At 39.2% G+C, this 27,745-nt stretch overlaps 1 long non-coding RNA gene across 2 annotated transcripts in view; it reads right to left on the minus strand.

Annotated features, from left to right (window-relative positions):
• Positions 1-27,745, minus strand: part of LOC106729277 — a 96,182-nt gene that overhangs the window by 9,787 nt on the left and 58,650 nt on the right. For both annotated transcript variants that reach the window (XR_004325925.1, XR_001365659.2), the window contains one exon: positions 1,094-1,224. This is a non-coding gene — a long non-coding RNA (uncharacterized LOC106729277). The remainder of the gene's footprint in view (positions 1-1,093; positions 1,225-27,745) is intronic.

Genomic DNA, 27,745 nt, shown 5'->3' on the forward strand with positions numbered 1-27,745 from the left:
TAAGGTGTACAATGTATTGATTTGATACATGTATATTTTGCAAGGTGATTACCACCATGGCTTTAGCTAACATCTCTATCATATCACATAATTTTTTTAATGTGGTGAGAACATTTACAATCTAGTCTCTTAGTAACTCTGAAGCCTATAATACAGTGATGTTAACTATAATCATAATGCTGTGTCTTAGATCTCCAGAATTTATTCATCTTCTAACTGTAAGTTAGTACCTTTTGACCAATTTCTAATGAATATTTAATGAAGTTGCCAAGAATACTCATTGAGGAAAGGTAGTCCTTCAAAAAATGGTGATGGGAAACCTGGATAACCACAAGCAGAAAAATTAAATTGGATTTCTGCTGCAAACCACTCACAAAAAAATAACTCAAAACAGATTAAAGACCTAAACATAATACCTGAAGCAGCATAACTTCCAGAAAAAACAAAGAAAAGCTCCTTGACATTGTTCTTGGCAATGAATATTTGGATATGACACCAAAAGCACAAGCAATAAAAACAAAAATCAACAAGTGGGGCTGCATCAAACTATAAAGATTCTGCACAGCAAAAGGAACAATCCACGGATAAAAAGACAACCTACAAAATGGAAGAAAATATTTGCAAACCATGTATCTCATAAAGGGTTGATATCCAAAATATTTTCAGAACTCATACAACTCAGTAACAAAAAATAAACATTACAATTAAAAACTGAGCAGAGAAACTGCATAAACATTTTTCCAAAGAAGACCTAGAAATGGCCAACAGGTGCATGAAAAGGTGCCTGACATCACTTATTATCAGGGAAATGCAAATCAAAACCTCAATGAGAGGTCACCTCACACCTGGCTGTGTGATAACCTGCAAGCTTCTGACCTGTTATCTTTCAGGACTGTGCCCGTGTCACAGACTCCTATCAGACCTGAACTATGATTCTCTCTGCTCCCTTCTAGACATTCTCGATCCCTATAAACCATCCCCAGTACTTCTTCTTTCCTGCTGCCTCTATTTGACCAAACAGCTTAACCTTTGACCTTGGTTTGGTCTTTGAATATATATAAGGAAAGAGATGTATTATAAGGAATTAGCTCACATGATTATGCAGGCTGACAAGTCCCAAGATCTGTAGTCAGTCAGTTGGAAACCCAAGAGAATCAATAGTATAGTTCTGGTCCAAAGGTTGGCAGGCTGGAATCCAGGAAGTACCAATGTTTCTGTTCAAGTCTGAAAGCAGGAAAAACAAAAGCAAAAACAAAAATAGTGTCCCAGCTCTAAGGTAATTAGGCAGGAGGAATTCCTTCTTACTCACTGGAAGGTCAGCCTTTTTGTTCTACTGAGGCTTTCAACTTACTGGATAAGTTCCATCCGCACCACAGAGGGCCATCTGCTTTACTCAGTCTATTGATTTGAAGGTTAAACTCATCCAAAAACACTCTCCCACAAACATCCAGAATACTATTTGACCAAATATATGGGTGCCCCATAAACCAGTTAAGTTGGCATAAAATTAATCGTCACACTTGCCTGAAGCTACCTAATTTGTAAGTGCTAGAGATGGCATTTAAACCCAGGTCTATCCTTTTCAGAAGTCCGCTGCTATTCATCTATGCTGGAAACATGGGACCACAAGAATTACCCAGAATGTATGATTTTGTTACTTGAAATTTTTGCCAAGATCATAGAAAAATTAGTCAATGAATGATTAGCTAAAACATTTAGCTAGGTTAGCTTTAAAAAAAAAAAAAAAGCCATTTTTGTACTTGAACCAAATTAGGTATGCTGGTGCTGAAACACCTCAGAAAAGGAGAAAGGGGTTAGGCGTACTGAAGGGGCTGTGAGACAGGGAGAAGCCAGCCACCTGGATTTCTGTTAGTAATGCAGGAAAGGTTTTTTGATGTTCACAAATTTCACAGCCTCAAATAAATCACTTGTCAGTTTGATTATATTCAAATAAAGAGCAACAATTCATTTGAAAAAGGTCCTCCCTTATACTTGCAATGGTACCTTTCTTGCAATGACTCAAGAGAAAAGGGACAATCACATTTGTTGGTTAAAATAAAGAAGTCAACACCAAAATACAGGTGATCAATAATCATATTCTGTCCAGACAGTTTAACGAGTTTCTGGAAATCCAACATCAGGAATATATTAAAGAATCAGTTGACTGAAATTATAAGTCAATTCTGTTTTTTTTTCCCCATGGTTTCATGTGACATTATATTCTATAAAAGGGGAAATCTACAGCTCAAAATAAGCCTAGTTCAGGATGCATCTGCATATATAGAAATTATAACTCCTTGTTAAGTGAAAATGAGTCATACATGAATGCTATTCATCGAACTCACTAACTAATATAACCATATGCTCTTTTCTCAGTGCAGTTTTTTTTTTTTCCTTTGGCGGGGAGAGGGGGGCTGGTAATTAGGTTTTTATTTATTTATTTTTAGTGGAAGTACTGGGAATTGAACCCAGGACCTAGTGCATGCTAGGTACACATTCTACCACTGAGTCATACGCTCCCCACTCAGTGGAGTTTTATTAACCAACTATGTACTATTTTTAAACTTGTCTGAGGTTTTTCTGAGCAAATCAGTAGGCTTCTAATTCCATCAAAGTCCAATGATAACCTTTCAAGATTTCTTCAGCATCAGAAAAAAATCTTTCCAGAATTTATTTTTTTTTGGGGAAAAAAAAAAGAGAGGGAGAGAGAACATTCTGATAAGTAAAAGGATAAAAATCCATCAAATTGGGAGCAATTTGATTCCTGGGATGATTGCATGTCTGAGGACTAATAATTGGTTGTGGTGTGCTGCTTCTTAAAAAAGATACTTTGAGGTTGTGCACATCATCTGTCTAATTTGCAGAAAATTGCTGAGTCAAGCAGGTCTGATCCAGTACACACTGGCTTTTTTTTTTTTTTTTTTTTTTTTTGCCTTCTTCAGAGAAGTATCATGTGGGGGAAGTCTATTTAAAATGGGAAGCCCCCAAAATTCAACATCTTATTAAATAAGAGGTTGGAGGTTACTGTTGTGAATTTATATAAAGGTTGAATAAGTCAAAGCTAGGGCTCAAAATGTCATGTTCACACTTTCATAAAATGGGCAGTGGCAGTCTAAATGGGACAGCTTGGACTGAGAGTTAAGTCTGAACTCTAACCTCTGGACCTGGGTCTGTCATTCATTTTTGGTGACATACTCAGGTCATTGTCCTTCAGTTTCTTTATATATAAAGCCTAATGTGAAAATAATAATCACTTTGTATTTCACATGTAAGCTTTGATGATTCTACAGAAAACCACCAAGGAAGATAATGAACAAGAAAACGCCTAAAGTAAAGGCGGAAGAAGACAGGACGTGAGCAGGCAAATCAGAAAAAAAATGTTGGCACTAACAATCTGGATGAAGGAAGGTAAGAGGATCAAAACGTGGAATGGAGTCAAAAGAGAACAAGAACCAGGATTCCCAAATTATACTGATTGTAGATGTGAAAACAGGAAAAATTAGAAATCCCTGAGAAGAGAGGACTTGATGCTTAATGGGGAAAAAAGGGAAATGCAGTAATGAAAAAGAGGAAGAAAAAGCTCTGGTGCTGATACCCAACAACTTCCCAAAAGACCCTAAAGAGGAAAAGAAGGGTCCCAAGGCAGGCAATGATCAAAGTCTTCTATAGCATATTTACATCTTCATGTGTGAGACCATGTTTGCTTCTTTTTCTTATTTGATATTAAAAAAAAAAAAAAAAAAACCAGAGAACTTTAAAAACTTTTTTTTTTGTAGAGTTATAATCAGGAAAAGATGCAAAGAAGTTAGCAATTGCCCATATAGGGATTAAGTTATGAAACTCTGACTAAAAAGACACTGGAAATATTTCCAAGACACATTTTTGCAACGATTCAAATGTCAGGGTTGTATGATGTAAGCTTGGGAAATAGCACACTGATTTATTTTCAAAGTTTTATTTGGAGAAAAGAATCAGAAATGAAAGCTGCAATTCGTAATAGCACTGTTCAAAAAGCCAAAAATGAAGATTGTTTACATTTTATATTAGAAAAGAAATACTGGCTAAAGACAACAGCTTTTTGTATTCAAAGAGTACTGCAGTGTTAGGATTCACCAAATAACTTAATGAACTGATATGAAGTTAGCATAAAACAATACCGACGCTAAGGCAGAGCTGAAGAATGGAAGGCCATCCACACAGATACGTTCTTGTCCATTTAACCACATAACTGTAGTAGGAAAACAGATGAGTCCATGAAAGGAGTAGCAGCTAGCAAGAGCAGATGAGTAAATAGCTGGGTGATGGACTTCAGTGCTAGGTTGCCTTTTCTGCTACCTAGGTCTATGTACTTGAAACTGCAGAAAACACACGTGGACTCTTGGGGAAGAGGATCTTCTGGGAAGTATAATGCTATTTGTTTCAAGCAGCACTTTCTAATCACACGCTGGTCAAAATGCCTTATGCTCTCATTGCATTGGCAAAGGTGACCAATAACAATACTTTGCAAAAGGTTTTTATGGAAATTTTTATAGGATTTGGTTTAAAATGAAGACTATCTATTGTGTTTGAATGCTCTGATTTTTGATGAAGATCCTGCAAAAAGAAACAATCTGTCTGTAAAGGAGGTACTACTTAAGTATGTGAACAACACAAAACTTAAAAGGAATAGTTATAAGAAATTATAGAAAGAAAGATCCAAAAAGGGATAAAGCGCCATAATGTTTTAAAGTCTCATATAAAGATGGTCTCCCACTTAGGATCTAGCCTTATATAAAAACATCTAAGGGTTCTTTCAAGTAAGCTTGAGTATATCTCCAGCTCCACCACTTTCTAGCTGAGATGGCTGAAGACCCACTACTCTCTTAACCTCAATTTCCACACGTATGAAATGAGGATAATAATAATACCTTCTTTATGGTGATGTGTTAAAGATTAAATGTTGCCTCTATCACACTGCAGTGTAATTATTTATCTTCATCACTCTTGCATTTTTTTCTTCCCATCAACTAATACTACTTGAGAGCCTACTAGAGTGAATATCGACTCTGCCTCTGTCTCTCTGCTTCTGTTGGTCATATGGCTTTGAGAAAACTACTGAACATCTGTGTCAATGTTATCATCTATACATTTGAGATAAAATAGCACACATCTCAAAGGGGTAATGTAAGATTAAATGAGCTAATACAAGTAACACGTTTAGAATAAAGCTTAATAAAAGTTAGAAAAATCAATAGATGTTAACCAGATGTTTGTTAATGTTTTCTTTCTCCTTTTCCTCCTCTTTCTCTTGTTGTTATTCTTTTTCTTATCATCATCATCATCATGCATCATGCATTCTGCTAGATCTTGATCTATTAAGAGGTAATATTCTTCCTCTCACTCTAAGGTAGTAAGTATAATAGATTAGTCAGGACCTTTTGGTTTGCAGTGAAAGAAAGTCAACTCAAGCTGTCTTCACTGAAAAGGGGAACTTTTTGGCCGATGCAACCAAAGCACACAAAAGCAAGAGGTGGAGCTGGTCTCAAGATCATTTCAATCCAGAAACTTGAAGCTTGTCAAGACATTCCTTTCCAGCATTTCTCACCTCTGCTTCATTTTAAACATAGGTTTCATTCTCTCCTTCTGCAGAGAGCTTTCTCTGTGCGGCAGGAATCACACGCTGAAAGCTCTGGGTCTGAATCCTAACAGGTCCTGACTAAGGTGACAAGGGACCTTACTGTCTAGCTCCAACTGGAAAAGTACATGGAAACGGCATCAATTGGCCTGTTCTAGATCACATGCCCTTGAGCAAATCACTACAGCCAAATGAGAGTATACACTATACATGATAAGATTAATTCTATATGCTAACAGGAAGAGAGGACAGGTTAACAGAAGTGAAGACTAGTGGAAAACAGCATATCATTCAGAAATAATCAGCACTTTGTTAATTTCTGTCACTGTCCCATTCCCCCTCCCTGTCTTCTTCCTTCACTTTATAAACTCAGTGCCGAGTACTGCCTAGTGCATAAAAGACAGCCAAAAAATAAGACATTTCTGACCAGTGTGGTGATTAGAAAGCACTGCTTGAAATTAATACAATTATACATTCCAGAAGATCCTCTTTCCTGAAAGTCCAATTTTTAATTTCTTTTCCTTTTGAACAAAAACATTTGAAAAGATCAACGTATTTTCATGATGCTAAATTTTAAACATTTTAAATAAATATCTACTACTCTTTCTTACTCCAAGCCGCTATAACACAATATCCTTAGACTGGGTGGTTTATAAACAACAAATATTTGCTTTTCATGATTTCGATAGCTGGGAAGTGCGAGATCGAAGCACCAGCAGATTTGGTGTCTAGTGAAATCCAGCTTCTTGGTTCACAGAACCTAGTTCCTCTTTTTGCTGTGTCCTCACACGATAAAGAGACAAGGAAGCTCTCTGCGGTCTGCTTTATAAGGTCACTAACCTCCACCCTCATGACCTAATCAACTCCCAAAGTCCCCACCTATAAACATGATGCCACATTGGAAATTGGGCCTTAATATATGGATCTGGGGAAAACACAAACATTCAGTTCGTAGCATTCTGCCACTGACCACCCCCCAAATTCATGTCCCTCTTGCATGCACAATACATTCATTCCATTTGAATAGCCCCAAAAGTCTTCACTCATTACAGCATCAACTTTAAATCTCAGTATAAAATCTTATCTGAATGAGATGGTTAAGACTTAAGTTAGGATTTATCCTGGAGCAAATTGCTCTTCCAGTAAACCTGTTTCCCAAACACAGTGGTGGAACAGGCGCAGGTCAGACATTCCCAACCCAAAAGGGAGAATCAGGAAATACGGAAGGGGTGACGGTAACAGGCAAGTCCAAAATCCCGGGGAGCAAGCTCCACTACACCTTAAGGCTCAAGAACAATCCTCTTTTGCTCAATGCTCTGCCCTCCATGCCCACCAGGGCAGGGGTTCTACCCTTGCAGTTTTGCCAGGCAGAGGCTGGCCTCCAAGACTCTGGACAGCCCTGTCCCCACAGCTGGGCTGGAAAGCCCCATCTCGGCTCTCTCCTTGGAGCCTCTTCCAAGGCTAACATCTCTGTCCACAATCCTGGGGTGGGATCCAGTGCCCAGTGGCTCTGACTCGCATCCTTTGAAATCTAGGTGGAGGCATCCATGTCCCCACTGCACATGCACTGTACACTCCTGCCGAGACAGCAGCACAAAGGCAGCCAAAGTTTGTCACCTGCATGCTCCAAAGATGCCGCCTGGCCTGCCAGAGCTGTGGGGCATTCAGGCATGTGTTGTAGGGGTGGAGCCAGAGATGTCAGGTGGGCAACACCCGCTGAGGTCCCCTATTTGCATTCTTTCACTGTCTCCAACAATAGCTCCCAGCTTCTGTGGAGATGGCTGACCACACCCTTTAATGTGACGGATTTTTCTCATTCTTTATAACATGGATAAGCTAAGAATTTTCCCAATCATTTAATTCTGCTCCCTTTTTGATAAACAATTCCATCTTTAATCCTTTCTCTCTTCTCACATTTTACTGTAAGCAGTCAAGAAGATCCCAGCCACTGAGTCAACACCCTGCCTAGAAATAGCTTCAGTTAAATATCCAAATTCATCCCTCACAAGCTCCCCCTTCCCCAAATCTCTAGGATGTGAACACAATTCAGCCAACTTCTTTGTCACTCTTTGTCATAACGAAGACGGCCTTTCCTCCAGTTTCCAATGACATGTCCCTCATTTCTATCTGAAACGTTGTCAGAGTCGGCTCTACCACCCATATTTCCCCCAAGGTTCTGCTCAGGGTTACTCAAGGATTCCCTAAGAAGGTGAAGGCTTTTCCTACAGCTCTCTTCTTTCCACGCTCTCATCAAAATTGCTCCTAACACACTGTTCGAGGCAATGCAGGCTTTTTCCAGTCTACACCGTAAAATGTCTCCAGCCTCCACCCACGACAGGCAGATCCTGGAGACACTGTAGTCTACTAAGTATGCAGCAGTATTATGTCTAAAAATGATGTATGTAACTTAATGGACAAATATTTTATTGCTAAAAAAAAAAGAAAAGCTAACCATTATCTGACAACACAGGGTTGCCACAAACCTTCACTTTGTACAAAACACAGCGTCTGCGAAGCATAGTTGAGTGAAATACAATAAAACGAGAAATGTCTGTACCTAGCTTCAAAGTTGCTTCCACATTTTTAGGTATTTGTTACAGCAACACTCACTCCACTTTCTCAGGATTTGGGGGGGAACATAAACATCCAGTCCACGGAATTTTCATACTTATGATAGCATATACATGAATCTCAAGTTATTATCTGTTACTATTGCAAACCTGAAAGAGGTCCCTGCTTATCCACTTGGCACTGAGAAGAACCTGCAATCCAATCTCATGTCCTTAGGCCAGTCTGGCCTGGATCATCCTAGATCAAAACCATCTAGACTGACCTGCAAAAACATGGAAGCGTAGGGGTGAAGAGTTCAGGGTTTGGTGGTAAATTTATTGTGTCAATGGTCAAACTCATCACCACTTTGCAACCTCTCCTATCAAGAGTCTACCTTCTACTCCTTGATTCCGGGCTAGCTTTGTGACCTATCATGGCTGATAAAATGTAACAGAAGTGAACAGTGCGCTAGTGCCAAGCCTTGACCTCAAGAGGCCATGTGCATTTCCTTGTTCTACTCTCGCTCCTCTGCCTTTGCTGTGAGGCCCCGCTTAGGTCCGCTGGAGGATAACAGACAGGTGGCAGCCCGGTTGCTCCATCACTCCAGCTAATACCCAGACGTGGGAAGGAGCCCAGTCAAAACAAGAACTGCCCAGCTGAGCCAAGACTAAATCACTGACCTGCAGGCTTGTAAGCTAAATAAATACTTAATATTTTTATGCTGCATTTTGGGGCTGTAGAAATGTGATGAAGCTTTCCATTCGGGCCCTACTTAAATCATACCTGTATCAGTTTAATGACCTCATTGCTGATCACCCTATACAGGGTCAAGCTTTTACACTTGTTTTTCACATATAACTAACAATGCTGGTTGACATATCTGCCAAATATCTTGTGTTCTCCAGCTGGTCCTTCTGGTCCATTTGAGACTGTGATGCTAAATACTGAAGCAAACACTTTGCCATGAGCAGCCTTATGTGGTCAGTGACTTGGCAGGCCCCTCACAAACAGTAAGCCTGGAATGTCGAAGAATTCTTAGAAACTTATCAGCTTGACCAAACATGGGCAAAACCAAATTCATAACAACCGGGAACTAACAAAATAAGACCATGTGTAATTTTTCTTAAATGGTTAACATAAATCATCCCAGACCTTGACTAAGAGCTGAACGTTTAAACTGATAATAATTGAAATCCTTGTACTTCAAATCTTAGTGCCCATTTTATGTTTCCGGATAACACTGATATTTCAAGAATGAATGTTCCGAGTATCTTTGACCAGGAAGTTTCAGAACTCAAACATAATTCTTGGCCTGTTATCTATTCTATCCAAGGAAAACATATTTGAAATAAGATGCCTTGCTTTCCTAATAAAAAGCAAAGTCAAGCTCTAAATAGAATTCAAGACTATTCAAAACGTACAGTAAAACCCTCAAGAGACTACATCCTGAAGGTGACCGTTAGACCAGGGAACTGGAAAAAGAATATCAGTGGCCCTCCTTATATAAAAATGACTAAACGAAAGAGAAAATATGGTAATAAAATAAAAACTTCCCTTCACCTTTCTGGCAATTCTCCAAGATGTCCATTTCAGGGAGCACATGCCTGATAGGCTTAATGCTGCAATCACTCACCTGATCATTCCATTATGTATTTGCTAAAATAAGAACAGCTGTCCAACAACACAATTTGGGGAAAGCAGAGAGGTAATCGGCTGACTCTGGACAAAACTGAGGTAGTATGGTTGGGACCAGAAGAACAATCTTTTCTATTTTATTCCCCATCACTAGCATCCCTTCTCCTGTCTCTACCCACATGGGGATTAGTAGAAGATTGAACTGATGCTAATGTGCTGTATCTGCCTCTCTTTGCCCCAGGCCTTTTGTGCCAGATCATCTTTGGGAAAAGTTCTTAGAAAAAGCATTCACACTAAGGTGTAAGTGAGAGATCTATCTGAACTGATTATCCTTCTTGAACACCTCTTTATTTTCTTTTTAAATGAAAGGAACCTCTTATGTTGGTAGTTGAAACATTCATGAATCATTATAGCGGAAAAAACTCACACACTTGCCAATTTACCAATCCATTACCTTGTTTACCTCTACAAAAAAACTGGTTTGGATGGTTATATTTGCATGACAGGCCTTATAAGTTTAGTTGGGATGGAGTTTCCACAGAATGATGCATCATGAAGCGTGATGGACAGCTAGCTGTCAGGAAGCCACGAGAAAATGTCACTCTTTGTTGTCTTTTTATTTTTCTTCTCTGTTATCAGTTTCTTCCAAATCTGATCCACAATCCTTTATTACCATAGCTTAAATTCATCTTGGTATTCAAAGTCTTACATCTTTGGCCTCAACAAACATCCCGAGTTCCTGATCTTATTGCCAACTACCTCCTTTACGATGCTTCTGCTTCAACCCACGTATTTACTCCCTTCACCATAAGCATCCCTGGAACTTTTCTGTTACACATGCCCAAAATGTGCTATAGAGCTCTTCCTCTCCCTCCATCCACATCTTCTCTCACTTCCTAAACAGTGCAGATTCCTTCCTGGAATTGATGGCCACTGAAATCCTAGTACTTTTCATGTCTGACTGCCCATTTTACATTTCTAGTTAACACTGATGTCTTAAAAGTGAAGTTTCCAAACTGAATATTTTAAATTTTAAAACTTAGCCCATAACAGCCTGCTTGTTTGTCCATCCTAGCCCAAAAAAGCATATTCAGAACCAGACAGTTTGATTTCCCATTGAAAAGCGGCACCATTCCAGGACAAGGCTGTCTAAAGTGACCTGTCCCTTCTCTGAATTCCTGTAGCAATTATTGGATTAAAAGAATTGATTTATATACGGACTGTTTTTGATATCTTCTCTACACTCTCTTAAACAACTATTCAAATGTTATTTAGCTACATATATTTAAATCTCATTTACTCAATTACCTCAATAATACTTTCACAGCAAAACTGTGATTATTTTAATGTTAGCCCCATATGGAAACATTCACCTAGTAGACAAATCATAAATATTGGCTGGTTTCATTGTTTTTTAAAGCACACCTAAGAATTTTTTCTATATGAAACAAAAGTAGTGCTTACAGTATTGTATTATTAAGAGGAAGCTTAACTCTTCTGTTTTTATCTATGGAGTAAGTGCAAGAAAAAGGACAATAGGAAGATTGTTCAGGTATATAAGAATTATAAATCATCATCAATCCATTCATATTAAATCAAGATTTCTCCTGAATTTATTGCTCATACCTTCTCATTAAGTGGTTTTTAATAAGTTCCTAGTGTAAATCTTCAATTTAAATAAATTTATTTCAGCATTGCTAACAAATATTAATGACAATTTTTAAACTACTATGCAGTAATCTCTGAAATTTAATCTCTGTGAGCTCTTTCTGTATATTCATTGAAAACACAGCTACAGAAAAGTTATTCACTATGTGTTCCCAACAGCTAAGAAGTGAGCAGTTTTCCTCCAACTTAAAATGGGAGAAATACTTTTTTTTTACAAAGAAATCTGCTAACTCACATCTCATCATTGGTAATAGGAGACATTACCTTGAAGTTGTGCATCGCTTTTTAAAAGTCATAATTATTGACTGAGAAGGTTAAAGAAAAAGAATAGCAGTAATAAACGGACTTTGAGTTCAATGATAATATCAAACTAAAATTAAAAGCAATTTGAGTGTAATGAAACAAAAAATAGCCATATGATTTCAAATAAGTATAAAATTATTTTTCCCCTCTGAGTAATACAACTTATCATGTATTATCTCCAAATTTAGATCATTTTTGTTCTGTTTGGTCTCATACCACTGTTAACAGCATTTTCCACAACTTGATGTGTTTGGAATCACTTAGAGAAAATCAAAACTACACCTAGTAGGAAAGAAATGAATGTAATTATGGAATCCCTATTAAATCAAAACTAAGCTTTGACTTCTGGCTTAGTTTAATATTTTCCCAAGTTCTTTTTCCAGGAGTATGCTTTAGAATACTCTTCAAAGCAGTTCATCAACGTGCCAAAGATAGGTCAGTCTCTCCAGGATACGATAACACAGCAGGGACTCAAGTTGGGTTGCTGTTTTGACAGGCTGGCCTCCCAGGCTGCAGTGGCAGTCGGACGCGCTGCAGTTAGGGGAACGTCACAGATTTGTGAGAAGCCCATGAATGACCTCAGTATCTGATATTATAACCCCTTCATTCATGAGCCCATTAAACAAGCACTGAATTGGGTGAGGAAAGATGGGATTGAATCCATAGGGTAATGTTATCTAACTGACTGTTGAAAGACTCCCCCACAGAAGAGTCCCTGTGGGGAGTTTTCGCCCAGAGCATAAATGTTCTCATAATTTGGATCCATTCCAAAGGGCTGATTCACATTTCTCTTCCCCAAACCAATTTGTCACTAGTCTTATTCTTTCTAAATCCCTGACTGGTCAACCTAGTCATCAGCCGCTATGCACGCATTGGTATAAACTAGTAATTCTTCTCAGCAAGAGATGTTTCCTTTCCTTTCAATGCCACCTCTCAGATGGTTTGTACAGTAAACTATTCCTCTGCCATCTGGTGCCAGCAATTTATGTATCATCTTTAAAACAGACTCACATTTTCCCCTCCCCTTAAGTCAACTCTTCGTAGGAACATCCCCTTAAGGCCATCCTGGGGGGGTCAGAAGCAGAGAAGGAAGTGCATGGAGCCACTTACTCATGCAACTTTTGTGTGCTTTAAGAATCTGATAAGTTTGGATTTTGTATTTACCACTTCAATTTGTTGATGGAGAACGGTTCAGCATGCCTAACTTTATGTTTGGAGAGCAAGATTGAAACAGTTCATTTTAGGAGTTCAGGTTGCAGGCACCTGCTTGCAGGCTCTGCCTTAGACCAGTAACAAGAACAGTTAGCTGAAGAAGACAAGGCTTTGCCACAGAACCTCAGTGGCCCCTGTCTCACTTTTATTTGGGCTTGTGCTTGCTTTATGCCGCATCAGTCTGCCACAGAAATCGCAAACCCCTATTGAATTTGTTGCTTCATAAGAGCCAAGAGGAAGAACTACTTGTACTGCAGCCTAGATCTGCTGGAATGCCTTCTCTTGCTCTGGCCCCACTGTTTGTAAACAGTTTTATAAGGAATTCACTTGATAAACATGTCAGAGCCACATATCCACATGTGTTATGTATTAGTCCAAAATCCAGATAAGCCCACAAACTATTGCATCTTTTCCTTATTTGTATAAAATGCAAAGGTCCCCTAAGGAGACTTAACATTTTGAAGGAGATATATCAACAAGCTGCAGACCACTGGACCCCACCCCCAGATTTTAAGTAACGGATCCCTGAATTTTATGTGATATACATTCCGTCCTCTTTCAAATGTAGGTATTACCAAAACATTTATTTTGTTACTACCACATGGCCCTAGCAGCATGACTGATATAATATCGCATTAGATACTAAAAGCATTAGATACTAAAAGACGATGAGATGATGAAAATAGACCAGTATGATAAATAGCCTAAAGGATGATGAGATGATAAAGATCCCTGAGGACTAAATCATGTCCTAGAGTTAGAGGACTGACAAAGGTAAAAAGTGAAGGTTTATGCTTATCAAATAAAAGCAAGTTTCTTCTGGAGATATTGATAGCTACAAAATAAACCAACTTCCAAGTGTGTGTTAATTTGTCCCATGAAAAAGAGCCATATAAAATGACAGCTAAATGGAGTCATGAGGTGCTTATAAATATTATAATTCATTATCATTCCCTAAAATCTACCCATATGACCTCTTCACACACCAAACAGGTAAGTTTAATGGGGACATCCTGGAAATCATCACATCACTGTTGTGGTGGGTAAGTTCTTGGTGGTGGCTCTCATTCCCGAAAGCCCCTCAGTGCTGTGGCATTACTTCTGACTTATTAGGGTGCACTCCGCAAGCTTACTCTTGGCTATCCCCACCATAGTAGTCTTAACAGCATGTGTCAGGGTAAGACTGGGGAACCTGCTGTTTTCTGAATGTATCTCGTCAAATTACCCACACAGAAACTAAGGAAGTCATCACAGCATAGACTTGGGGACTCAATGGCCCCTGTATGAACAAAATTTCATTTATCCTCTGACAGCCACCTAACCCGTGATCACAGTGACATCCTGGTTCCCAGGAGTTGGTTCTGGGCTCAGTCTACATCCAGTAACCCTCCAAAGGACTGGATATTTTACTTTCCTCAGTACACAACAGCCATAAACCTTTCTGCGGAAGGCCAGGAGGAAGATTTAAAAACATGTGGGTGGTACTAACACGGGGTATTTTTCAAGGGTACCCGTCTCCTGTATTCAGGGAGCTCTGGCTCTGTGACATGACCCAAAGCTGAAAGTCAGGCTTCAACTCAGCAAACCTAAGGCTTACATTGTGTTAATAAAGATTAAGGGAGATTTCAGTGCCATGACCGTCTGTTTTGATCTCAGAACTCTGCAATCACTTAGCCATCAAAGATGACCATAGGCCTGACCAGCTAATAGAGTAAGTATACGCACCTTGCCTCTGGCATATAATTAATGCTGCCTGGTCCCTACTCCCATGGAATCTCAGCATCTGCACTAAAATCAGGGGGCCCATTCTAATGACAACATCAAACAGGCACACACCCAGCTACGTCCCCAGAGAACGTCATCTACAGTGCTTTTCAGAGATTCTTGGATTCTTCTGGCTAATTTAGATCTAATAGTTGAATGAAGGTAAGGCCCTTTGGCCCTCTTTGGAACAAGGAACATAAATTACTCCAAGATTCTTATCTCTGTATGATTTTGGATTCCCTCTCCCATGTTACTCAAAAGCATCTCTATCATCTTGACTTTATTTAGCGTAGACTAGCGCTAAGCCCATTTCCTGAAAGGAAATTGTTTCCAATGTAAAATTCTTCACTTGTAAAGCTATCAACTAGTGTGAGGGTGGAATACAAAATGTAACAGACATTTAAGTATCCACTGGTACCTTCAGGAGCCCATGCTTAGAAAATTACTAGAAAATATGCTCAACCAAAAGAAAGCAAAAAGATGTGTGGTACAGGAAACAGAGGATGGACACCGGGAAAGAGCAGAGGAGATATTTAGGACGGCGACAGAAGCAGAGATCAGAGGAAAATGCGTGGTCGTGCACCAGGCGCAGAGGGCAGCTTGCCCAGATTTAAGCAGGTCAGGAAGCTCCAAGAGAGATTTCTTTCAAAGGATGAACATATGACTTGTACATTTTATGGTAATTAAAGCTTCCATTGTAATAAGTACACATAAAGCTAAACCAAAAACGTTAAGGCGTTCATCAACTCCTTGAAGGGAAAGCAATTATGGTATATCTTAAGTCTCATCACCCGTGATTAGTGTTTACATAGTCATAATAATGTAAATCCTGAACACGGGTCTCACTAAAATTCTGATATAACATAAAGGCATCAGAGGAAGAGAATGAGCACATCGAGGATAGTGAGGCACTTTAGAGGCAAGTTCTTTGTTCTCATCTTCCCAGTAGTTAATGCCTGAAACTGCAAGGCTACTAGGTGGCAAAATGAGAATTTTAAGGGTTTCAGGAAATGAAAGAGTTGAAAATGGTTATCCGCAGCAGGAGGACAGGCAAGAGCGGTAGGGGACCCGCGTGTGTCACAAAGAAACCTTGTACAGTAATTTGGGTAGTTTGATCATGGGCATGAACACACTTTATACAAATAAATTCCCCTTTGCGTAAGGGAAAAACAATCATACATAGGTAGAATATAGGTGTCTAAAATGCATTGAGTGCCAAGCAAATTTCGTCTCACCTGATCTTCACAAAACTCTGAGAGTTCACAAAACTCTGTGAGATAGACATCACTTCCATTACAGATGAGAAAATTGGGATTCAGAATCGGGAACACCCCCAATGGTTCTTTTATTCAGCACTGGACCCAGGAATCAACCGTGGAAACAGCTGGCACCAAAGTTCTTGTTCTTTCTATTATGAATGTACTGCCCTCAGTAAAATATCTCTATAGAATGACTAAAGCAATCTTGGGTTAGGCTTGCAATGAATGGACTTTATATGCATTGCGAAAGAAAGAAAGAAAGGAAGAAAGAAAGGAAGAAAAGAAAGAAAGAAAGAAAGAAAGAAAGAAAGAAAGAAAGAAAGAAAGAAAGAAAGAAAGAAAGAAAGAAAGAAAGAAAGAAAGAAAGAAAGGAAGGAAGGAAGGAAGGAAGGAAGGAAGGAAGGAAGGAAGGAAGGAAGGAAGGAAGAAAGGAAGAAAAGCATCCGTAGCTGGAGGAATAATGGAATGTGTGCTGGGAAAAGTTAAGAACAATTGACCTGATTATAATAAGATCCGTTATAAAAAAGGGAACACTGATGTTGGTTAGATTTAATATAGAGATGGCATTCATTCCAAAGGATTTTTCCCATTAATTTTCTCATTTTCTCAGGGTGTGGAGAGGAATAAAAAAAACACTTTGGCCATTATGCCACTTCCTTTATTTATAAAATCAGATTTTCTGATAAGTGACAAACGCATGTCCATCTGGAAAACTCCTGTGTCATAAGAACAGATGACCCACAACGAGAAGAAAAGCAAGTACAGAATAAGACCTCTTGCTAAAGCAAATAATTATAACAGAAACAGCAGCCTCCGCTTGCACAGCCAGGAGACTGTCTGCTTAACTTGGATGCAGGTGTGGACAAAGGCCTCTCATGCTAACACGAGCCCATTTCCATGCAGCAGATCCATTTTTAAAAACAAAACCACAAATGAAAATAAAGAAACACTTCTAACTTCTTCTATGGAAATTCTAATCTAACAGTAACCTGAAATTGTTCAGAAAAGCAATTGACTGAATTTTGATCAAAACATCCTTTTTGGGTTTCTTTTGAGATTTGTGGAATAATAGAATTAATTGAGTCTCTTCCAATAAACTCATATAGTCTAAGAACTCTTTCAAAGCCTATTTCTCAAATCTCTGACCTTCCTGGGACTCGGCGACATCACCTTCATGGAGAGGAATGCTATAGAATTATGCATTTATGCTACATTGTGTTGGATGATATTCTCGATGAACATACATTGTGAAAACTGGATTTACATTTGTTCATATAATTATTACATAAAGTATTCAGCGGTTACCATAGTGGTGTCAAAGCAGATTACACAAATGGGAAAGAACTGCAGATGTCCTGCCAATTATTCTAAGTACTATTATAATAAAAACCTAATGACTTGGACAGTTTGGTTAATAACATACAAGAATAAAACATTTCACTTTTAAAAGGAGTTAGTTGGAAGTTATATTACATTTTCGTGCAACACTGAGATAATCAAACACTCTGTCTTGTATTCTCAGATCCTGACTTGGCATGCTGAATGAGAACGTACTATTATGTACAAAGGTTTTGCCTATGGCCAAGTTTTACAGAAGGCAATTATGATTCCAGATATTTGAGCAGAAGAGCAGTTCAGCTGTTTACACATGGTGAGCTGTTACCTAGGTCTGTAAAAGAAATTTCAAATAGAAGAGAAAATAATATGCTGGCAAAAAAAAAAAAAAGATAGTTTCATCTTTATCAAGAATCATAATTTCGCCTAAAATATCTATATGATAGAAGCATGTTCGTAAATTATCTATTTCTAATTAAAGCTTCTTATGTATGAATCTCTGCTCTTCTGCCATCCTGTTGATTCCACAATTTCTCAATTGTGTTGTAGAGAAATAGATGTTGAATGTCAGGGTCACTCAAAATTTCAATGAAAGGAAGTGTAAATGTGCCTGAGAGACCTTCTGCAGCCCGGTAGTAAAACTGGATCAAGAACTCAGTCCCTCCCTTTTACTACTTCAGGTATCAATACAAATACTCAGAGATGCTGGGTGGAGGCTTTGATCACATCTCCAGGCTGATAAAATCACTTCTGACTCATACATACATAACTCTCACTGGATTCTCCTGAGATTATATTAGTCAGGCTCTCTGAGATAACAAAGAATGGAGATAGGGCAGGTTCACCCCCAGTGACAGGAGTTTTTGTAAGAAAACACCCAGAGGCAGGTAAACAAAGAAAACCATCTCCACAGCAGTCAGATGGGTTTCTGTTTCTCTTGGTCTCTTCGAGTTCTAAGCAATCTGCTGTCTGATTAATATATTTCAAAATTCTTGGAAAGAAAGTATCCAGTTGTGTCAGTTAGGCAGAACTCAGTGAAGACAAGAATTCTCGATCCAAGCCACCCCCTGGATCACCAAGTTCCCCTGTGCCCCACCTGTAGCTCGCTGCCAGGGGCGATCAGGAAGAAAGAGAGAGACTTGTAGCTGCTTTCTGAAAGGGGGGCTGTGGATACCCAGACACTGAAAGTGACCTGCAGTTCAAAACCGTGTAAAGCTGCGCTCCGATTTTAGACTGAATTAAATCCCGAATTTATTACATTTAAGTCCCCACAGCTCGTGGAGATAATCTGATCTTCCTGAGCCTCAGTTTCCTTGTCTGTAAAACAAGTGGAATCATAGTGCATATTTCATAGCAGGTTGTGCAGGTTAAATGAGACAATCCATGTAAAGCACCTAGCAGGGAGTTCAGATAGTATCATTGCTTAGAAAAAGCCATTAAATAGTGCATGACTATTATGCATACAAATACTTATTTGCACGCCACTAAAAATCTCAAAGGCCATAAGCAGTACACAAAGACGACCTGGGTAAGCACTGCAGTGGAGAACCCTGAAAGCCAGCCTTGAATCCTTTAGTAATATGAAAATATTGCCCTGTTGGAGAGTAATTCTATTTTTCACTTCTATATGAAATTTCTATATATTGGACTTGCTGAAAATAGGGGTATGTTTTACTAAACTAGATGGTTCATGGGTTTAGAAACAAATGTATTTAAAAAAAATAAGTAACAAAAACATAGCTAAGATATATTCACATCTTATTCTTGACATACAAAGTCATGTCCACAAGAATCTTTATTATTTAAGGATACTTTCCTTTTGAGGAAGCAGAAATAAATAATAAGAGGTCTTTTACAGTGAGCCCAGGTGCCCACAAGAAAAGCTGGTCAACCTCTGCTCTCACATACTTTAACAGCTCTTGCAACAAAATGGGCAAACACGGGCCTTGGCACCAGGCTGACCTCGGCATCAATTCCTACCTATTAGCTATGTGACCTTAAAGGAAATTATTCAATCCCTCAAAGTTTCAATTTCTTCAGAGCAAATAAATCATACTCTCTGAGATGGCATTACATTTTTAAACTCCAAGAAGATCCTGATGTGAAGTCAAGTTTGAAACCCCACCCTCTGAAGCTAGTGGTTCTCAAACCACAGCATGCATCACAGTTGGACTGCTGGGCCCCAGCTCCAGAGTTTCTGATTCTGTAGCTGTGGGGAGGGGCACAGGGTCTACAATGCCAGCAAGTCCCAGGTGATGCTGGTGCGGTTGGTCCAGGGACCACACTTTGAGAACCTCTCCTATAAATTCATCAGATCACTTTTTGTTCCCCGGGAGTGGTATCTATGAATCATATCTGAATGCCCAGCAACTCCCTGCTCACAAGTTACTCAAAGTCCCTCCTCTCATTTTCATTCCCAATCCCCACCAACCTCCGGCAGGACTGATGTTATCTATACCCGTTAGATACTATGTATAATTATTTTTATCAAAGCCCCCACACCAGAATGTCCCATAGTATTTGTTTATAATTCCATTATTCTTCCCAGTCTACACATCACCCTAAAGACAAAAAGACAAACAAACAAGCCTTATTCATTTTTATATCCCTGACTTTGTGTAAAATGCCTGGCACATAATGGGAGCATAATGAATGGAAACAGCCCACAAGCCAAAAATACTTTTCTAACACCCAATGTGACACCTGTTTCTCTGAAAAAGATCAACTTGGATCAACAGCAATGCAAACCTCAGCACCACTTATCAAGACCTTTCAGCTCTTTGAAGTAATGTAAGCCGTGTTTTGCTTGGTAAGAAAGGACATGTGTTTTTATAGCCTTATTTTTGACAATTTTTCACACCTCTGTTCTCCAGTCTGACCATGCTCCTCTCTGGCAGCCTACGCACGCTAAACCTGATAACCACACACCCCGAGCACTTACTGCACTGTGACAAAAATATACCCAATTTTCCAAGCGGGGGTTTCTCACTCTTTAAACAATAATAAAATAGAACATATCATTGTGAAGGTTGGTTCTGTTTAGATGTGCAGTCCTGGTAAGTAAACAGGATGGAAAACACAACAGGGATGTTTGAATTAGCCTCAGTGGGTCCCACTGATGTGATCGGCCCAACGTCTGTGGAAGTGTGTCTACTTAATAAGACGGAGGCCAAGACGCTGCCTCTTATCGTTTAACCTCAGGGTCTATTTATAATTTGTTATTCATTAAACTGCTAACTCTACCAGGAGGTGAAGAGCTGGCTATCTTTGCTGGGAGACAGTGTCCTAAGTCTTGTTGCTGCTTGTTCTGGCTTTCCTGTAGCAGACATTGTAAGTAAGCTCCAGGAACAAAAGCGCTCCAAAAAAAAAAATGAAGAAGAAAAAGATTACGACACTATTTGTGTCAAAGCCTAGTGAAGGTTCTGGGGAAGGTTCTTTGCTAAAACAAGGTCTTGGTCATGGGGTCCCAAAAAGCTATAGGCAGATGACTGTTTTGGTTTGTTTTGTGTGTTTGTGTTTGTGTGTGTGTGTATGTGTGCACGCATGTGTGTGTGTGTGTTAATTATGGTAGTGGTTCAAGAGAAGTATAAAAAAAAAAAATTTGGCTGGTGGAAAATCCTGGGTTCTTTTTCTCCACAGTGCAAGAAATTCAGAAAAATGTCAGAAAGGAGAAAGTGCCTGAAGTGAAATGCTAGGAAAGCAAAGCTGTTAGAGTAACCTGGTCTTAAGAAAGAGATTAAAGAAAACTGCCACTTCCTTTCAGATTTTAGGAGAAAATGGAATATGAATTTGCCTGATTGCTGAAATTGTTCGAAATCCACCTAGTGAAATTTCCTGTAAGAGTTATACATTTGTAATTTTTACTAGTTTGCCATCTTCTTAACAAATCATATCTCTGACTCCCCCAGGCATGTTCCCCTAATCCTAATGTGGCTTTGGATCTGCATGCCTACTGTGTTCAAGACTCTAGAGTGAGTAAAGAAACACACACACACACAATGGACTGACTCTGTCCTCACACAGTTTTAAGGCTCCATAAGGCCTGACTTTAAAAAAAAAAAAAGGTGCTTAAAGATTAGACCATCTTCATCATGAAACATTTAGAATCAAGTTAAAAGTAGACAACATAGGATACAGGAGTCTATAAATTATGACCTCTGAATACTGGAAGGATAGCAGAGAGGCAGAAAGGCAGTTCCTATACATGAGTAGATCCTGTTTCACAAAGGAGCACCCAACATTCATCATTCTCTCCACCACTGAATCTCCTTTGAAACAAAGTTATTAACATCAGTGGAGCCAGTAAGAGCAAACATTTAAATCGTTACTTTAGCATAGTAAGGAAATAAATTTATAGGGAGTATATCCACATGTTTATTTTCATAATGTGAATCAGGATAATAAATCAGAGACTTAATTGCTAAGAATTTTTTTTAAGAAGACAGTATCCATACTTTGTAGCTTTGTAGAAAACAGGGATAATTTTCTGCCCTCACATAAGACACTCACTGTCCCCTTCTTAAGTACAAGCTTGATCATCACAAATTCAGAATCTCTACCCCCCCCAAGCACTGCTATAATAAAAGCGATTTTCTGTTCATCAGAAGTTATTTGCCATGTAGCTGTTTGTAGGGTTGTGTTCTTATACTACTCAATTCATCTTCTATTCACCTCTGAAAACGGGTGCAGCACATTTTTATGTTCAAGAAATACACACCCAACCTTGTTTATTGTGCTATACCTTGGGTCCAGGAAAAAAAGTGTAATGTAACTAAAACTTAGTATATTGTAACCTAGCACACTGCCTGTTGAAATATATCATACACAGCAAGTAGTCAAGGGTGATTTTATCAAAACAGAGCAAAAATTTTCCCCTTGTTATTTCCGGATATTTCAAAAACGTGCCTCTGAGCTCCAGCACAGGGCTTGATTAATACATGATATCCTCTTTAAAATCAGAAACAGGAATCGAGAATGAAGCTTAATAATTTTCATTTGCCCTTCTTTTCCAAGCATTCTGATTAAGGCCTGGTTCCCAGACCTGGTGAGGTGGCTCCTACATCTGACTGCAGTTTGCAGTTATCCCTGTAAGGCAAGAACTCAAAAAAAAAAAAAAAAAAATTTTTTTTTTGAGCGAATGGGAACAATCTGGGAAGAAACAATAAGGTGGAATATGCTGTAAATGGGGGTTTAGTTGGATTTAATTTTACTCTTGTAATTAGAGTTTACCACATCCATTGAAACAACACAATTTAACAATGAATGTCAAAAACATCATTCTAAGTAAAACGCTGTGAGTTTACAACTCTTGGAGTTCTCTGTCCGGGATACCCTAGTCATCTTAGCTATCCTAGGGTATTGCTTTATCCCTTTAATTCTTTGAGCTAAATGGATATAAAATAAGTACATATATCTTATACTGAAAAAAATGTAAAAGATGTATTGCTAACCCTATCCAATGTTCTTAATCTCTTGAATTCATTGTAATCATAAAGTGAATTTAAAGTATTTTTTTGTGGATTTCATGGAGAAAACCATGAAGGAAAAATAGTAATTGTCAAGCATTCATTTTCTCAAAGTTATTTTTCTATTCAAAGATAATGACCCTGAATTTTTCAGGACATTAATTTTTTTTTAAGTATTGAAAAGTTGCACTGTAATACAGTCAGTGTCATTAAGTATTTCTAGCTAATATTCAAAAAATAGATATTTAAGTTATCCTTTGTAACAAAGGAGTAAAAGTAAAAACTTTTCTTATGAAATCCGGATAATCATATATGGGTAAAGTCAATATCTTGAACACTATATAGATTCCCTCCTCACTCTCAATTTTTTAATGTATTTTTACACTACCATGGCAGTGCTGGGCCCAAAGGAATTTAATTGAGATCCAAACCTTAGAAACAGAGAGCGAGACCTGGCTTACATGTTCTTTCACCATAGTTCACAACTGCACTTACATGCTCTGCGTTCTACCTCCCTACACCCCAATTCAAAGGAGACCTACTGGTTTCATCTTCCTAGGGTAATGGAAGCTTATTGCAGTCACTTAAATAGTTCACTTAAATAAACTAATTCAGAATGAATCAGAGAGTCCCACCCCTTCTCATTCCTGTTGCCAGAAGCCATATCTGACCCATATTCCTTTGCATCAGACTGGGGCGATGTTTCCCGAATGGTTCTTGGTGCTTCTGCTCTCCCTCTCCATGCTTACCTACAAAGTGCAATCCTGTTGCTCTTCCTTAAACACCACCTGCCTACCTTATTCTCCAGTTTAAAAAACTCAGCCACATCCAGATCAGTCATCAGGGCCTTTTAATTCCTACATGCCTCACTGCCTCTGATGCTTCCTTCCAGAATGGCCTTCACCATTATTGTTTGCTTATCCAAATCCTACGGGCACTTTGAATCTGGAGGATTGTGTTAAAATGTTCATTCTAAGACAGTAGGTCTGAAGTGGAGCCTGAGGTTCTGCTGTGACGTCATTGCTGGTGGGACAGACTATACTGTGAAGAACAAAGATTTAGACAACTGTTCCCTTTTGTCAGGGAAACACTGGTTTCTGGCGAGGGCCAGAAAAGAAAATCGTATAAAATAAAGTATCTTCTATCTGATTGGATCAGGTTAAGAACTACCCAGACTTCTCTGCAAGGTTATATTGTACTGTATGGTTGATTGACAACTGTATACATATACACAGATATAGACATAGATTGTCTATACCCTATGTAAACGAATAAACCTCAAAATAACAGTTGAAATTTCTCAAAGAGTTGTCCAAAGTGTTTATATGCTATATAACACTCAAATACATGCTCAAAACACATGGCCAAACTTGGTCTGAACATTGTACTTCTGTCCTGCAGGCATGCGTTTGCTTGCTTTTGCTCAGTCATTGCCCTCCCACTTGCAGTGATCCATGAGCTGCATTTTCTCCATCTGTCCCACTACCTGGAGTCCAGCACCCTGTGGTGAATGGTACTTCTTGCCTGTCTTTAATCTCTAGACCTTTGGAAGAGCTAAAATAATGTGCTTTAAAAAATCCTGGTGGGTGGACGTTACAAAATCAAAATACTTTTATTCAAATCACTCTTTTTTTTTTATAAGAAGACCATGATTTCTATTTTGTTTCCTATATGAAGTATTGACAGAGATCACTAACCAAGAGAACAATCTTCAAAGTAGGCACAGTAATTGCTCTTAATTACACTGGCAAGAAAAGAGACGGAAAGTAAAACCAATCAAATTTTCACATTGTTTCAAATATAAAGTTATTAAATATATAGCTTCAGTATGTTTGTTGAGTTCATATTCATGACAAAAGCTTGAATCCCCTGAACTCTAGGGGACCACAAGAAAGCTTTTGTGGAAGACAGATTTAGTATTTCTGTAGGTCTTCCATAAATATAGTTCAGTTTTTATAAAATAGAAAATTATACAAATTTTATGAAATTTGGTAAAATAAGCATTTTCAAATAATGAGTATTTTTATTTTTCTATGTGTATTATTGCTCAGTCCAGGAGTGGGCATCTTAATCAAAGACCTTACCTGGGATGGAGAAAACCTGGGAAGAGAAATTTTCTTTCTACCAGGACTGCTAATCTGGAAGAATGTGAATCTTGGCTTTATAGTAACCCAATAGCTCCTGCCACTTGGGAAGAGCGTATGAACTCACACAAATGTGGGTGTGTATGAAGCAGGGAGGGGAGGAGAGAAGGAGACTAGAGGAGAACAGAATAGGTGGGGAGGGGAGATGACAGGAGAGGAGAAATTTACCAGGACTCAGCTTTCGTCCCAACCAGTAAGGTCCTAATCCCTGAAACTTCTCTTTCTATCATGTGAACTACCCCCAGTATCCTATTCAAACTTGAAAGACAATGAACTCCCTTATTTTTGTTAATCTAGCTTGAATCAAAGAAGTATGAAAACATCACATCCATATAGGGCATGTTCAATCCACTGTTTTTTCTGGAGGTTTTTGTTTGTTTGTTTGTATTTTGCTTGTTTATTGAATTGCTGTTTTTTCACCTGCTTCGTTCTGTTTGGGATGCAGCACTTGTGTGCTTCTGTAGCCATTCTCTCTAGTCCTGTTCCACTGGGTAACAAGAATCCAGTTTTATGGGTAAATTATCTTCCAGTTGAGCAAAATAAAACTAAAATATCTTCAAGCATGTAACAAAGAAATCACATTTTCATGAGTCTTTCTTTTATGTTAGATCCTAAAGCCAAGAGAAAAAAAAAAAAAAGATATCTTCTTTTCCTCTCTCAGATACTCCAAGTGCCAAGAAAGTTTTGCCTGAATGGGCCCCACAACAGTTGGCAAGTCAATACGTGTGTGTGCCAAAAGATGCGCAAGGATAAAGTCTTACCCAAAGTTACACAGGGCCCACCAAATTTATCCTGAAGACAATCTGGAAAATATACTTGTCATTGTCTCTGAGTCTTCCTGTTGAAAGCCATGAAGTCAAAGTCGGTGAGGATTCCCAAAGCTGCTACTCCTGAAAGTGGCTGCAAAGACTACTTCCTTTTTTTGAAGAAGCTAATTTAATAGAGTCTGGGATCAAAACCAGACTCCCTGAATAAATCGGAGAGAAGCAACAGTGAGGAGCAGGATCTGAAACCCGAGAAACCGATTCCATCATTTAACTACATCTAAGTATTGAAGACCTTGCTGGAGGAGAAACCCTACTGTAATGAGAGAAATTTTTCAAAAGAAAAGCACAGCGGTTGACCCTTAGGTGTCTCCAAAATATAAATCTATCCTATGCGTCCCCGAGAAATGCAGGTTGTTACGTTTAAAATATCATCTTCCCAGGGCACCGCTCTCCCCAGCAATTCCACAAAATTGAGCCATTCTCAACAGATGGAGCCTTGTCCTCCTCCCTCAATCCTCATTCTCCTGGAGAAAGAGTAAATTCCCTGAATCAGTCATAGAGAGAAGAGAGTTGAGGCAGCGGGATTTTCCCAGGGCAGCTGTTGCCATCTCTCTGGTCTGCAGTAGGGTCCTCCATCAACTAGTCCAGTGATCGTGTCTCATTCTCTAAGCATGCCAGGTCTCTCTTTGCTTCTCTCTCCCATTTCCCATTATGCCACACAGCCGTCCTTGCAAGAAGCCCGCCCTCCTGCCTTCTGGACGTTTCCTCCCTTTGCTATAGTGAGAGCAGCTTTCTAAACCCCTTTGGGGTTTCCCCTCCTCAAAGGAAGACAGTAAAAGACCGTTCTAATGACTCACGCAGCAGCCTCCCTCATGCTGCAGATTTGTTCTTGAGTGTCGGAGGTGGAGAAGAGCAGAGCCAAACCAGGATGATCCTTCTATGTGCAGCCCCTTTGCCTCTGCCACTGGACAGCTGCGTGGCCTTCATCTCTTTATGCCTGAGACTTCTCATTTGTAAAATGGAGAAAGCAATAATGCCTCTGGCACGTAGTTGTGAGCACATTCAGATGAATTCGTACATGTAGAGTTTAAACACCACTTATCACAAAGGAAGGACATGTAAGTGGTGGGGCTTCATTTTTGCTCCCGGCACGTCCCCCTCTCATTGCTGCCCCCACTCTGCACCGTCCACTGACTGATTTACACACACCAACACCCGCGGAAGTTAAGATCCTTGGCTCACCACTTCAATGGGAATTTACTGCTTAACAGTCTCATGCCATGTTGGGAATCTGTGTTTGTTACAAGAATAAACAAATGAAAGTTCACATATTTCAGAACTTTGTCTTTTCATGGATTTCATTTCCAGGATCTAGAAGCAAACCTATAGGAGCTATTTTTCAGTTGGTGGGATTCATGTCATGTCAAAGCTGGCTCCATTTCTCTGATTAAAATGGAAAAAAGGAAAGGAAAAAAGGGGCTAAGGAGGATTAAAAATGAAGGGGAGAGAAAGAAGAGAGAAATAAAGAAGGAAAAAGGACAGAAAGGAAAGAAAAGGAAGGAAGGAAGGAGGGAGGCCCAGAGGGAAGAAAACTACTCTTAGGAAAATCATGAAACTACATCAAAATTCACTGTAAAACAATCCCACTTCATATCCTATTAAACTCTGTAGGAAATGACATTTGCTACAGTAAGAAAAACAGATGGTGGAAGGAGAGAGAAAAATAAAACTCTCTGAAAACCGAGAATGAAAATGCCATCGCTACCATTTTGGGTCCCTCTGACGTGTTCATATATCACGTTATAGCCTCCAAGACAGTCACTCTCTTTATGATGTGCATGCCTTCTGGCCTAAAATAGTTCCACGGGGCTTCTAAAGTAAGAAGCGAGTGGTGTTTGGACGTGTGTTGTGTGAGGCTGCATGTGAGTTTGCGAGCAGGGCCGGGCCGGGGAACAGTGGGGGTCATTCAAACCCCTGAGCCAGGCAGCCCTGACCGGGACGCTCCGCCAGCAGCCCAGTGACTCATCTT

Source organism: Camelus ferus, chromosome 14 (assembly GCF_009834535.1).
Source record: "Camelus ferus isolate YT-003-E chromosome 14, BCGSAC_Cfer_1.0, whole genome shotgun sequence".
Taxonomy (NCBI): Eukaryota; Metazoa; Chordata; class Mammalia; order Artiodactyla; family Camelidae; genus Camelus; species Camelus ferus.